The sequence below is a fragment of the Anser cygnoides genome, chromosome Z, assembly GCF_040182565.1.
Source record: "Anser cygnoides isolate HZ-2024a breed goose chromosome Z, Taihu_goose_T2T_genome, whole genome shotgun sequence".
NCBI lineage: Eukaryota > Metazoa > Chordata > Aves > Anseriformes > Anatidae > Anser > Anser cygnoides.
Window position 1 is genome coordinate 68601965 of NC_089912.1, and position 13515 is coordinate 68615479.

The window sequence follows — 13515 nt, forward strand, 5'->3', positions numbered from 1 at the left end:
GAAAAAAACACACACTTTTACTTGAGTTGAAAAATGCCAGGACATGTAACCTTTCTGACCTTTATTTCAAGTCTCATCTGGTCATCAGTAAGATTACTAAATGCTGTTTTCCTTCATAAATATACCTCTAAAATTCTTTGATTTCCCTTGTTACATAAATGAAACAGAGCTAAGGACAGCATTATGTTTCTCTGCTAAAACACAGCAACTTCATCGTGTGCCTTCAACAAGAACAGAACTCCTATTTAACATACCTATGTAAAGAGGTTGCCATTTTCTACAGCATAAGGTAGTTGCATACAAAAATACCTAAGACAATTTGCTCTGCAAAATTCTCTTTATGTCAAGGTATGTCCATTAAAAAAAAGCCACACACTTATTTTAACAAGCCTTTAGATCTTTACATGAATGAAGCTGATAATGCTAATGCTTTGGACATCTGCAAAAACATGATAGTTCTCCGTAAGGGACTTTGCCTTGCTTTATGGAGGGATAAGCTCACCCTAGGAGATGCTATCATCCTTGTCTACTACCAGCTTTCTCCAATCTACACAGACCGTCTGACCAGTCTCACTGTCCCAGCAGTGGAGGATGCTGCTGCTCAGAGTCACCACAGCAAGGAGAGGAGGTCTTCTCCTCTGCCTGCGCCACACCACTTGCAGAACTCCTCCAAGATCAGCAGGACTCGCATCTCCAAAATGGACTGTAGTGCTAAGCACTCAGAGACCCAACTCCAAGCATCAAAAGGAGTTCAGAGAACAAGTCGTGTCTTCTGCTATTGATGCTTTTTTAGGTGCTTTTCAAAATCACTTTCCAAGGCACTCATGCTGTGACAAATACGTATCACATTAGCGAAATCCTGCTAGTCAGTCATTTCTGATGGCGATGCTATTTTAACTGAGCTGGAACAAACCCTATAAACTGAAGTGACAGCTGTAAAATTTTCTTCTTTAACAATAAGTGGAGTCATGACAAATCATCTTAAACTCTGGCTTGAATTTTGCTTTGTTTAATCTGAGAAACGTCTTAAAATTTTGTACACCCCTGCTTTCCACAGTTGTCTCTTTGAACTGCATTTTACTAATATTAGATAAGTTTTTCATTTTGATGAAAGCTTTCTACTGCTATGTGTTGAAGCAATACCATATTCTTCACAGCACCTGATTAGATCACGGACTATCTTGTTACACACTGATATCCCAAGGGGCCAGATCTGCATACAGAATTTTAATGGTAAAACAAATGATTAGAGCAGCGACTTATGTTTCAACAGTGAAAAATCAATGAGATACATTAAACGTTCTGCTCAATGTAACCTGCACTAATCTAGAAATCAAAGTAAATCCAGTCCTGTTGAAAACAAAGCGTAGTTATTGATATTATCAAGGACGGATCTTGCAAACTCTTCACTTTGTCCACTGACGTTCCTTTGATTTCAGTAGGATTTACGTCAGAATAGGTATATATGTACAAACAAGAATAACTGATTGCAGCAGTGGGCCCCAAATGGTAGTAAGATTAATTAAACCATTTGCCCTTTATTGTCAGTTCTGTAGCCTCTGGGAATCTGCAGTTGCAGAAGAGGCAGCTAAGCTTGACCACCACAGCCAATATGCAATGTATACTGTGCCAAGCACTACTTAAATCTACTGAAGTCAAGAGAGGCAGCACAGTTCTCAGGGCATAAAACTAAGGTGGAAAACTTGACAGCTGGCAGCTACCAGCTATCACTAACACAGAACATGGGGTGGGGGGCAGAGGGGAAACATTGTAGATAGAAGCTACAGACCATTACAAGCAGGATAGGCTACATTTTTTTTTTCTTAATTAAGGGCTTCATGCACATGTTTGAATCTAAAAATTGGGTGAAATTTCACAGTGGGTGCAAGGTACAGAGAAGAGGACACAGGACACTGAGAAAGTCCGTATTTTGTGACTAGAACAGGAAGGACCCACTAAATTCCACAAAGAGAAAATAAAGCTTAATTAAACTTGGTTTACAACAAAAAGAACTGATGTGAGCTGAGCTCTTCCAAAGTATGTAAAGGTTCCTCCTGACTGAAAGAAAAACAGCAAATGTTTTTCTCTTTCCACATGTATAAGTAGTTTGATCAGGTCTTTTGAATATTTATTCTCATCATGCACTCATCTGTATTCCTTCTGCCTTCAACCTGCACTCCCGTCTGAGCCAGCTTGCTCGCCTAACTCTGGGAAATTCAAAATCCTTACACCTGGCAGAGCAAATTAGTGTATGACCTTTTGTACTGCCATGTCCCAAATCACTATGTTCCTGGTAACGAGAGGATCCTGTATGGACATACACTTGTTTTAAGCAAGCAGCTTTCTTTCCAGTCTTGCTTTGGTACACAGGGACACTCTCGTACTCCTTTGCCACTGGGAAGTGGACTTGTCAGCTCTCTGCATAGCCAGATCTCTGCTCCTATAAAGAAAGGATGCAGGGTTGTCCTGTTTTCGGCTGGGATTAAAGTCAGTTGTCTTCATAGAGGCTGGTATGTTGTATGATGCTGTGCTTTGTGATGAAAACAGTGGTGATAACATGGCAATGTTTTGGTTGCTGTTGAGCAGTGCTCACACAGAGCCCAGGACGTTTCAGCCCCTCGTGCTGCCCTGCCAGTGATGAGGGGCTGGGGGTGCACCAGGAGCTGGGAGGGGACAGGGCCAGGACAGCTGGCCCAGGCTGGCCGAAGGGGTGTCCCACACCGTGTGGTGCCGTGCTCAGCAATAACAACTGGGGGAACAAAGGAGGAAGGGGGGACGTTCGGAGTGATGGCGTTTGTCTGCCCAAGAAACCATTACAGGCGACGAGCCCTGCTGTCCTGGAGGGGCTGAACACCTCCTGCCGATGGGAAGCAGCGAGTGGGTTCCTTGGTTTGCTCTGCCTGAACGCACGGCCTTTGCTTTACCTGGTAAGCTGGCCTTGTCTCAATTTACTCTATCAGTTATTGAAACTGGGCAGTTTGGGTTTTTTGGATCACAGATGGTGCATGTATTTTAAGTGTCTCTTGATAATCGTTTCTAAGGTTGAGAGATGAGAAATGAAGCCTTTGTATCTCTGGGGAGTGTGGAGATAAGCAGACAGAATAATTTAGGTTGGATGGGAGCTCCAGAAGTCATCTGGTCCAACCCCTGCTCAATTGCTTCAGAAGTTTTCTTGCCCTGCATTAAAGTCTCCTGCCCTGTTCAGCAGCAGACCAGCATTTTCCTTGCTTTCTTTTGCTGCTGGAGCTTTCTTTAATTGCAGGAGCTCTCTGTTGCCTTTCCCACCCCTTACAGAATTTTTGAACTTAGACGTCAGCTAAACACTTTTCAGACATTCAAGGGTAAAATATGCAGTATCACTTAGACTGCAAGAGAACAGCTGCTTGTACTCTTACTATGGAGAATGGTCTCCTGTTTTCTTTAGTGAATTCCCTTAATAGGACAACTGGGAATATAAAACCCACTGTTGCTCAGCTATGGACATATTTATGGCTTCCCTGGAGGGCTAACCCCCCATTTAAAAAATAATTGGGCTCAGTGCTGAAAAAAATCCCTCCGGGAGAATGTGTTTCAGTTCAGAATTGTTTCTTCAATCCCACCAGAGATTTACAGAGAGGCACAGCAAAGCTACTATTTTCAGTGGCTAAGCCTTAACACATCATTCATAAAGAGGGCAGGCACAGCTGAACTTCACTCTTCCCTCCCTTTGCCTCACTGGGAGCTCTGGCCATCCCTCTTAACAATCACTTGGCAAATGGCACCTAAAATAGAGGTACTGATTCAAATGGTGCTGCCCAACGTGCCCCTGACAGCAGCAATCACATTCTGAAGGAGCACAAGCCACAGCAAAACCCCAAACAGGAGCAGAGTTTCACAGGTTTGGGCACCCTTTGCCCTCCTCACCTTCTCTCACAGATTTCAAACTCCTGCCTCTGCAGTGGAAGTTACCCAGCGATTGCCAGAAGTAGTCTTTTACTGCTGCTTTGGGTGTCATTAGAAGCTTTACCTGCTGTTGTTTCCTGTATTTAGGAGATGACATCCCTTGGTGACTACTGCTGAAGCATCACATGCTGAGGCAGTCTAAGCTTTTGGAAAACATCCTTGCCAAGAGGGCTCTACAGAGACTGACACCAGATCACAACGTTTCTCGGATGCTGCAGAGGACAGCAAGGACAGATTCCCTGACATCTGGTACCAAAGGCAACCAAAGCACATGTGCTCCCTGTCTCATTTGGTCTGTTCTCGCCATCTCGTTTGTCCTAAAAAAACAGTCACACAAGGACAAAAACCTCTGTGAATCTTTACTTAACAACATTGTGATCAAGGAGCAGCAAAGTCTTTGTGCATGAACACTAGACTTGCTGCAGCTTAATATTGTGTTTCAGCTTCTTTTTAAGACAGCTGAGCCCTCACTGCTCCCCCAGCCAAAGCCGCAGCACATCTCAGGAAGTCAAAACGTGCTGGCAAGAGCAGTGGAACTCAGGCTTCGTAAAACCTTTAGTATTTAAACTGCTTGGGTGACACAAACTTAGTTTGGTAAAAAGACTGCCCAAGACAGCAACACAAAAGCAACTGTGGGGAGAAAGAACACACTATATATTGTGCAGTGGCCCAGCCTCCCCAGAGGTAACTGCGTGGCTTATCAGCTCTTCTTCCAATGTGCATCAACAGTTGTGAGCCCATAACTCCAGCTGAAGGTCACGGGGCTTACAGTACTCACGTAATGCAAAAATCCAGGTAACAGAGAAGTCAGGGTCAGAGCATGAGCACACATACAGGTTACTCTGGTATAAATAAGCCCAGCGGCTGAACTGTTAGGCTGGCCACATTAGGTTACCGTGCAATGCAAGCAGACAACCCTCTGCTACCCATGACACCTCAGAACAACCCCAAAAACCCTGTCAAAACTATATGAGAAATATCTGGGTTCTCCAAGCACCACGCTGCTGTTCCAAGAAGAGCAGTTAAAGATGCACAGACAGCCCCGTGCAAGTCAATTTGGATCTGGAAAAGAAAAGCTACAAACGCCCTCCCATAGTGGGACCAGGAAGCTTCCCCCAGACCTTTGTCTTGTTCTGTACCTGCATCAAGAAGCCTACAGAGGTGGAACTGGCCACCTCCCAGGTCTCATCCACTCAAGCCGATGGTTGTGACCACGCCAGCTGGCTGGCAAGGGAGCTCATCCGCAGCCTCGCTCCTGCACCTCAGCCCCCGAGAGCTGCACGGGATTTCTGCAGATCCCCTCCCATGGGCAGTTCTGGCACTGCCCGCGGGTGAGCCAAGCTTTTCAGAAAAAGTTGCCTGCAGCACGAGCAGGATCACACTTAGCTTTTGGCTTTCTGAAGGCTCAGGAAAACTTCTTAAGGGAAAGCCAAAGCAGTCAGCACTCTTCCCAGAGTCCCAGTCAGCCAAAGAGCCTCATATTCTTTTACCTTGGTATTAGCACAGAAATCCCTTCTTAAGTCAGGCTTTTCTCTAAAGGAGAACAGTGTCTTTTCATAGGTAACAATATCTGGCTTTTAGTCAAGTGAATTGTCCGATCAGAAAATAAGAAAAAAATATTCTACAAGCCCGCATTTTGCAGGTGGTGAGCTAGCCCATACATAAATCAACCTTAATAGCCCCATCCCAAGTGGTGAAAACAGAAGAGCTATTTTATTTTTTGTACATAAAGCCTTGAAGTTTCTATTGAATGAGACAAACTAAAATGAAGACATTTTAAAAATAAAGCCATTAAACTTGAAATGTCTATGAGGAAACATGAACATAAATCAATCCGCTTCTTAAAAATCAAATCTTCCCCCAGGTCACACAGCACAAACAACCTGATACACAGACAGTCAAATCTCTCAAAGCCACTGGTTTTAACCTGTGAAGTAAACATTTTAGTTTTTACAAAGTATAAGTACAGGGATGAATTAACCTTGGTTTTCACTGGGAGATTACAGATAAAGTACAAGTCCAGAGCCCAATTCTAGGAACACTCAGCTGTCTGAATGCTCTTAATTACGAGCGCAAATGTCTGCAGGAAAGAGCCCCATTTTCCTCCAGCTTCTTTCAGAATAATAGAATTCCAAATTGCTTTGGAGTTTCAAGTCACACCAGCTAAATTGCAGTCCTCGAATATCTGGGAGCAAGAAGAGGCATGCAGTGACAAAGGAGAAAATGTATTCTGGTTGTGCTTGAAAATGTAAGCAAAAAGGTGACAGGAGTGACAGAGAATGAAGCTGTTAAAGCAACATTTGTTAGATTACTATTAACTTCGCAAGAATTTAGATGCTGTTGCAAATACAGCACAATTTCCCCATCTGAAATCTACTCCACAGTCTGCCCACGTCCTCTGTGCCAGTTGTATCAGCCCCAGCAACTCTTCTCTTCCCCCTCTCAAAGCTAATATCCCCTTCTGCCTTGAAGACCTCACAGATAATGTGGGAAAAGGAAAGGAAGAGTTTGTTCCCATCCTTCCTGGAAGCGGTAGCCTTCCCCTCACCTGCCATCCTCCTGCTGGACAGAAAGGTGCATTTTCCCTCTTCCATCAGAGAAGGCCTGGACCCCCACCAGAACTGCGCAAAACCCTAACTCCGACCTCAGTCCCGCATATGGGGACAGGCTGTCAGAAATCTGTGCTGTGCCACCTCACTGGGACGAAGACTGCAGGCAAACCGTGTGTCAAGGAACAACCTGAGAAACCAGAGAGGTGCACAGTGATTGGTATGCTGACATTTTAACGTGGTTTGTTGGCAAGGGTGAACAAACCCGCTGTGTGTTAAAATAAATAAATAAATAGAAAAGTCACGTTTTGCCAACCTTTGCCAGACGTGGTTTAATACTACTTCTGCCATGGGCGGACCCTGCATTGCTCAGCCAACACATCCACATCTCTGATGGAGCACCTTAATCCACATTGAGCAGCACAGCACACCTACAACAGACGGCAGCTACCGTACCAATAGCCACGGTTTAGAGCTCCACGTGGTAAAGTATAAAACATTTAAAACCCAGCACAAAGCAAATTAGCAAATGTCTTTGGCGTCCCTGCCTATGGCAGAGGGGTTGAAACTAGATGATCTTTGAGGTCCCTTCCAACTCAAGCCTTTCTATGATTCTATGATTTCATATATAATACAGAATAGAGAGTTTTATCCTTCAGAGAATCACAACCTAATTGAGGTTGGAAGAGATCTTTGGAGCTCATCTGGTCCAACTGCCCTTCTCTTGTGTCTAAAGAGAAGGAAGTGAAAGAAAGATATTTTGACAGACAGCTACAAATCATTGAAGACTGCTTAAAAAGACTTGTCTGCATCAGCTTCTTAGCTAGGGAGAAAGATGAACTGTTAGTCCCCCAGTCCAGAGACGGCATCCCATGTCTACTAACCAACTTTCAGATCAGGAATGGCTCCCTGCTTCTGTTCTCCCTATGCACAAATCAAATTTTCATGCACAAGAAATGATTTTAGCAACTATTTACTCTTGTTCTCTAGCGTCTCCTCATCGCGCATGAAATACTCCTGAGCTCACACTTTGTTGTGTGCTTTTGAACATGGCTACAATTGCCTCCGAGGGGAGCCTTTGTTGACACTGCCTGCAATCTCCAAGTCCTGCTCTTTACCCTCTCTGAGAGACATTACCATTTGAATGCTTTTTTACGTGACAGCTTGTGGTCTGTGGCAGTGCCTGCGCTGGGGAAGTGTTTCTGATTGCTCGACTGAGGCAAGGCGTTGCTCTTACGAAAGAGGCAGTACTGAGTGAGGATCCAACTCCTAAGATCAAACAGGACAGAAGGTGGGGAAGGATGTTCTTTGCTTTAAAGCCAAAGATAAATGGAAATTATCACAGTACTACATGCAAACTTTGGCTAAAAACCTGGTTAGGTTAATGATTACTCAATTCATGCTAGTACATCTGGTGTACATAAAACGTACCCACATTCAGTCCCCTACAGCTCCCTCTTGTAAAAACAAGGATCAACTCCCTTTTTCCTTCCAACACAACATCAGCTAATACCAAATTGCAAATTCTCAATGCACTGTTGAAAAGTGAGGAAATAAGAAAAAGCAACCTGTATTTCTAGCTCTCCGAACAGTATGAGCACGTGTCACAACTATGGATACCAACAAGGAAAGCTCTGCTAAAGAAACTATTCTTTAACAGAAAATTAGCACGTTGCCCTTCTGAGAGCATGTTTCCCCTCTCGCTTGATAACTTTCTTACTGTCCTGTAATTATTTGTGTAGGAGGAGGTGTTTAAATGTTTTCTGAGACACTGAAGTGTAAATAGCCTCCCACCTCTCACCAGTCGAACCACCTCCAGCCGGATTTCAGCGTGGACTTCAAGCAGACAGCATGCAGAGAAGACAGAATGATGGAGCAGTGCTCAAATGCCAGGGGCTTTCTGAGAGCACCAGATTACTGTACTCAGAAAGCCCACCATTAAGGGAATGATTAGTTTCATTGCAGGTTGGTTCTAAACAAGCTAGTGTTCACTCAGACAAATGTAACATTAACATCAGAGGAAGCCTGAAAAGGGGCTGCAGGATCAGGCCATAGCGCAGAGCAGAGCAGGCTTGTTCGCAGGTTTAATCAGCTCAGCGGAGACCTCGCACCACGGCACAGCGGCAGCATGGCAAGCTGTCTGTGGCAGCTCTGCTCACAGCCTCTTTCCATCTCTTTTGCCCCAAGAGCCGTCCCCAGCTGCTCTGCAAAACACGAGTTAGGTTACCAGAGTTCCTGCCGACACCTGAATTCAAACAGCACAGGGAACATTTTTGTACTATACATGTAGAAATGTAAATGATCATACTGAGGATTGAAAGAATCAGTCGGTGTTCCTTCCCCACTCTTTTTCCAAATGTGATCTTATAAACCTCTTAGCTGAACACAGAAGAAAAGGTGGAGGAGGAAGGCAGTGATATTGCCTGCATGCATGCCAAATGCATAAGCACCGTTTCATCTTTGTGCACTGCACTGAAAATTTTAAAAGGTGTAGGAATGACTTTAAACTTTTAAAATCAGCCCTACAGTAAGAAACTAAAAAAGCCATTCTTATTTATTCAAATGAAATTGTAAGGATGACTTCAAGATGTTTGGAAAGCAGACACAGAGCATATTCTTTAATGGAAGAAGGCTCGCTTCACCTATTGAGCTAACACCTATCAGGATTCATGGAACAAGAGCTTCAACTCAAACTTAAAAAAGCTCATAAGGCAACTCCTGTTTCTGGCACAGCAAGACTAGCCATTGAATTATTTTTATTTATTTTTAAGGAATTTTTACATCAAGACTGACCATGCACCTAAAACATACAGTCTACGATGGTAAGTTACAATTTCAACAGAGCAGACGCAGTTGTATGGCTTGCAAGCCATGGGTCAAGCGCTGTGATAGGTGGACCGCTGTGGCTTTATTTATGAATTTAACTGCATATATGAAGGTTGAATAGTATATTTTGTATCAAACTAATGACTATCACATACATCCTTGAATATTATGGACAGCTATAACGTGAAGACAGATTAGCTATCTAATTACCTGGAAATAAAATCCCTAGGGGGGCAAAGCCCTAGCTACACAAATGAGATCCACAAATGAGGATTCTTTCAAGTTTTCGCTGCTTTGGGAACAGAGCAGACCAATCTACAATGCTATTTTTTCTTTCTGCTCTGCAAGCTCACTGCTGGTTGTACAGATGCATCTGAGATATCTATCACAACTGACATTTTAGTTAGACACTAGTCTTAGAATTACCCTATTAGCTATTTTCCTCTTAACTCAAGGAATAGCATATGAATGTGAACATTTCAGAGTACAAAAGGTGTATCTGATTCTAAGCATAAAATTAATGTGCCAGGAATAGTTCGGGGCGTATTTTATTCCAGCACCAGCTCAGTCTGGCTGAGTGTGTCATCAGCATCCAAGTCATATCTCCTGGGGCAATCAGCAACACTTGCATTGCAAGCCAGTAGCTTTGGGACTGGCAAGAAGCTGTGATGACCCCAGGCAGCTCTGCTGAGCATGTGAAATGGCATCTCCTCACAGCGAATGCCTTCCGATCGTAATTCTTGTTCATAACCCTAATGCTACCACTGACAGGACAGCCTTCAAGGGCAGCATACAGCTGAGGAGGCTTATAAAAACGAGAACGGGCTGCTGTTGATCTGTTCATATCTCTTCTTCTCCATGCACACAGGAGCATAAAGCGCTACTTATTATGTATAGCCACAAGTAATGCAATGTTCACACCCGAAAATAGGATCAAATCAGACCACCTCTGCTTCTTGTGCTTTTATTTATTTGATTTCTTTTCATGAAAAACAGCCTTTAATACTCTTGGTAAGAAGACAAATATCCCTTGAAATAAGTGCTTCTGATTACACAGACTCTTGCCAGTTACTGCATCTTTTCAGCACTAGAGAGCATTTTGGATACCTGATTTTGCATTTCCCTCATCTCTTGCCTCTTCCCTCTTCTTTGATGTAATTTCCTCCCTCCCCTCTGGCATATACAATATAGCCCTTTCCTAACTCATTGCTGCATTGACAGCATGTATTAGCCTCACTATTGTTGCTATTTCACTGTGCTCTTTTTTTTTTAATTATTTTTATTTTTTTCCTTTCTAAACCAGTGCAATATTTTCTATTACATCTGAATAACGCTACTGAACAACTGTAGCGACCCTGTAACTGACAAAAATTACTTGCATGGCATGTGTAGCTTCTGCATTACCCATTATTTTAGGGCCAAGAAAATGAAAACTGGGAGGTGTGGTTATCACAGTATCACAGATTTCTAGGTTGGAAGAGACCTCAAGATCATCGAGTCTAACCTCCGACCTAACACTAAGTACTCCACTAAACCATATCGCTAAGCTCTACATCTAAACGTCTTTTAAAGACCTCCATGGATGGTGACTCCACCACCTCCCTGGGCAGCCCGTTGCAATGCTTAATAACCCTTTCAGTAAAGAAGTACTTCCTAACATCCAACCTAAAACTCCCCTGTCGCAACTTTCGCCCATTCCCCCTCGTCCTGTCACCAGGCACGTAGGAGAACAGACCAACCCCCACCTCTCTACAGCCTCCTTTCAGGTAACTGTAGAGAGCGATAAGGTCGCCCCTGAGCCTCCTCTTCTCCAGGCTGAACAATCCCAGCTCCCTCAGCCGCTCCTCCTAAGACTTGTTCTCCAGACCCCTCACCAGCTTCGTTGCCCTTCTCTGGACTCGCTTGAGCACCTCCATGTCCTTCCTGTAGCGAGGGGCCCAAAACTGAACACAGTACTCGAGGTGCGGCCTCACCAGAGCCGAGTACAGGGGCACAATCACTTCCCTCGACCTGCTGGCCACACTGCTTCTTATGCAGGCCAGGATGCTGTTGGCCTTCTTGGCCACCTGGGCACACTGCTGGCTCATATTCAGCCGACTATCAACCAATACTCCCAGGTCCCTCTCGGCCAGGCAGCTTTCCAGCCACTCGTCTCCCAGCCTGTAGCTCTGCTTGGGGGTGTTGCGCCCCAGGTGCAGGACCCGGCACTTGGCCTTGTTGAACTTCATACAGTGGTTGGATAAAATGAGATTGCATTGCAAAGCTTCTGGAAGAATGATGCCTTAAAACAAGTTTTCTGTGACTTCAAAGATCTCTACAAGAAATCCAATGCAGTCTGAGATGCATCTCCAAAAGAACTTTAAAGGCAAGATCTTTCAGTGGTATCTAGAAGCATCAAACTCTGCTGCAAGGACACCTGTGAAGCAAAGAATAAGGATTCCTCCTACACTTTAATAAGTGCACTGCCAGCCAGCGTATCAGCACTCCAGGATGGGCTGTCCTAGGGGTGGTACTGGTGGAGTTTTCTATTACCATGCAATAAATCCAAGCTAGGCTCATCTTCATTTTCTCAGCCACTGAGCTTGAAAAGCTGGGACAAACCTGAGCAGTTAATCTGATTCTTGTGAGAGAAAGATGGAGAGGCGAGTGGGAGAAATATTATTCCCTATTCTGAGTCAGTTCACAAAGGCTTTCACACAAAAACCCTCTTTAAAGATCACTTTTAGGAAGCTGTCCATATAAACTTAGCTGACCAACCATGTCATGACTCAGAGATAATGAAAAGATGCAAAGTACTGCAAAGGAATGGGAGGAAGAGGGAAGCATGGAAGTTGTTATATTTTCACCATTCCCCCTGTTCTGCCCTCTTCTTTATCCTTTGTTTGCTTAATATCTTCACACTAGAGATTCTTCTATTCTTGTGTATTGCCTGGTACATTTGACAAACTGCTGCAAACAAAGCTCCCAAAGTCATGGTGCTGTACATGGAATACCTCCTGAGGACAGGTGCCCTAAAAGAAGTCTCTCTTACACAAGATCTCCTCAACTATAATCAAAGCCACTGTAATGTTTGGCTTCATGTTTAGTAGAAGGGAAATAATGAAATACTTCCCTTGGGCCTGAAACGTGAATGAAAAACACTACATCTTTTCCAAAGCTTTTTTTTTTTTTTTTTTTTCCCTGCAAAACTCCAGAAAAGCAGTCCTAAGCATTTGGAGCCTGAGCTTTATGAAGACACCAGTTAAACATGTACAAGTGGGGTCCTCCTCAGATGTGTGTGTCTCCTGCCATCACTTTCCTTTGCTGTAACTAAACAGGGTGCCAGAGAATGGGCAGCTGGAGCAGTGTCACCAGGAGGAAGCACGCCAGCTCGCTTAGCTGGCTGCAGACACCATCACACCACCAAGTTACCACACCATGGTGTCACTGGCCTTCTGAAGCCCCACGTCGGAGGTCTGCAAATGCAGGACAGCTCTGCTTTAGTATCTACAGCCTGTTTTACCAACTTACTCCCTGTGAAAACACTGCAGAGGAAAAAAAACTTTCTAGGAGGTTCCTCTTTCCACATAATCAGTCTCTGACTTTCACATCCAACTGCAGAGCAAGGAAAGTAACCTCACCCAAAAACTTTGCATGTGAGAGTTCAAAACTTTCACAAGACATCCATTCTAAGATGTTACGAACCATCAGATACTGATAAACTCTGATCTTGCATGTCCTCTTAGCATCCAATGCTACTCTCACATTTCACCATTTTCTTGTACTGTTCAGTTTCTCATGGAAGATCTCCACGGCCACATGTACTCACTGTAAACCATCTTTCCTAGGAGATGACGGAGAAAAATGTGTCTGGCTGCACAGTGTGTGAAGAAAAGCAATCATGACACCTGTAAAACACCAAATGAATAAAAGCGAACACCCTTTTGCAATCGGATGACACCCAGCCTTAAAGACAGTGAGCAAAGAGGCTTTATGGAGGAAAAGTGTGGAAAGATGCACATCGTTGGAAAAGGAGAATCCATTAAAAAAATAAATAAATTTATTTGGTTAGTACTTGTACTGGGTCTAGCTGGGATGGAGTTCACCAGAGCAGCCCATAGAGTGCTGTGCTCTGCACCTGTAGCTAGAACAGCCCTAATAACACTCAGCAATAAGAGCTGAGAAAGGGGAAGGGGGCGGGGGGGGGGGATGGATCTCA

General features: G+C 44.1%; 1 protein-coding gene across 1 annotated transcript in view; it reads right to left on the reverse strand.

Moving 5' to 3' along the window:
- Positions 1–13515, reverse strand: part of PLCXD3 (phosphatidylinositol specific phospholipase C X domain containing 3) — a 91625-nt gene that overhangs the window by 37590 nt on the left and 40520 nt on the right. The window lies entirely within an intron of this gene.